Here is a 1,576-nt window from a genome sequence, read left to right as displayed (position 1 = left end):
CTCCGGGGAGTTGCGTTCACCCCGGAGCGCTGGCGGAGTTGGGCGGGCGGCCGGGGCGGGGGAGCGGCGCTGTCGGCGGCTCTGGCGAGTCCTCGGATGCCCCCGGGAGCTCCTGTCCGAGGGAGCTCTCCTCGTGCCCGCGCCGCGCGCTCCTGGGGGTGCGCGCGCGCCCCTGCTGCGCCCCCAGCCCTCACACACCCCTGCCTGCCCCCTCCCAGTCCCCTAGTCGTGCACCTTTTCCACCCTTAGAAGTTACCCCGGGGCCCCTTCTAGGAGGAGAGGCGCAGGGGCGGGCCAGATGTTGGGGGTCTTTTGTGCAGACACGCGCTTGGGGCGCTCCTGGAAGGACAGCGGCAGGACAAAGCAGGCTGGACTCGTGGGGCACTGCTTGGGAAGCGGCGGCCCCTGCTGCCCCGTGGGGCGGGGGTGTGGTGGGGGAGCGCTGCTCGGTTTCGGAAAGAGTAGAGAAATCGGCCAAACAGTGACGGTGACTTGCTGAGGCGGACACCGGCAGAAGAAGGATGCTCGCGAATGCAGCGCTGGTGTCTGTCTGGGCGGGCGCTGGCGCCGGGCATTGCCATATGGCTGGGTTTACCTCGTATATGTTGCCAGGGTGTCTTTGCCCGGAGATATTATTCTCCACCCTCTCGGTTCTCTTTCCTTTTGAGAGATCACTATTGCTGATCGAGGCTCTTCGCAGAGAACTTGGGGGCGGGGGAGACTGCGGAGGAGGGGGAGGTGGTTATTTATCCTAGCGAGACAATTAGGTCCCCGGCCGCCAGCGCCCCCGCGCCCCGGCTGCCCGCCTCCACCTCCCCCTGTGCGCCCACTCCAACCCCGCGGCCCGCCAGGCGCTTGGATTTCTTTCTCTGCTGCGCGTATCTAACCCTTACCGCATGTGTTTCACTGCAGGCTGGACAAAGCTGTCTCAATCGTGCTTCCTGCTTGTCAGCCTCTAGCTCCCCAAACGCGAACCATTTCCACTTGATGTCATCACGCAGGAGGGGGTGAAAGGGACTCGGTGACAGATTCAGGTAACCCCCAATAATCTGGGTGTCTCTGGGTCATTTGGGCCAACAGGGCTGGCTCAGGGCTGTACCGGGTGGTTTCTGCATCAACCTCCCTCCTACCGTGTGAAACAGTGGCGGCTGCCTAACTCCTGGTTCTGAGACAGAAATTGCAAATGACTTTATACCTTGCTTTTGAGAAAGTCACTGGGGGCAGATGCACTTGGGGGCTGCATAAATGCGGCTTGGTTTTCTCCGACGGGAACTCGAATCCCGCGATACACAGGCAGTGGTGTCTGGATGTGAACTGCAGATACATGGCAGCTTTCTTATCTGTAGTAGTATATTTTGGCTTCAGTCTATAGGTGGGGTATTGTTTGTTGAAAAGGTAGCATTGTAAGGCTGATAGCGTTGTCAGGCTGATTATAAATCTGACCAGTGCTCAATTAGGGCATTGGTCAAATGCAGTGACCTTCTTATGAAATAATGTCTGTCCCGCATCCCTTCACTGTAATAGTGTTTGCGATAGCGGGAGAGGCGAGCTGGCAGTGAGCTGCTGGGAGGTGGAA

General features: G+C 59.6%; 1 protein-coding gene across 3 annotated transcripts in view; it reads left to right on the top strand.

Moving 5' to 3' along the window:
* RNF152 (ring finger protein 152) overlaps positions 1-1,576 on the top strand; it is a 134,099-nt gene that overhangs the window by 34,462 nt on the left and 98,061 nt on the right. For all 3 annotated transcript variants that reach the window (XM_006157192.2, XM_027775208.1, XM_006157193.2), the window contains one exon: positions 913-1,034. The gene's annotated coding sequence lies outside the window, so the exon portion shown is untranslated. The remainder of the gene's footprint in view (positions 1-912; positions 1,035-1,576) is intronic.

The sequence above is a fragment of the Tupaia chinensis genome, unplaced genomic scaffold (genome assembly GCF_000334495.1).
Source record: "Tupaia chinensis unplaced genomic scaffold, TupChi_1.0 Scaffold000532_1, whole genome shotgun sequence".
Classification (NCBI taxonomy): Eukaryota; Metazoa; Chordata; class Mammalia; order Scandentia; family Tupaiidae; genus Tupaia; species Tupaia belangeri.
This window is presented reverse-complemented; position numbering and strand designations above follow the sequence as displayed.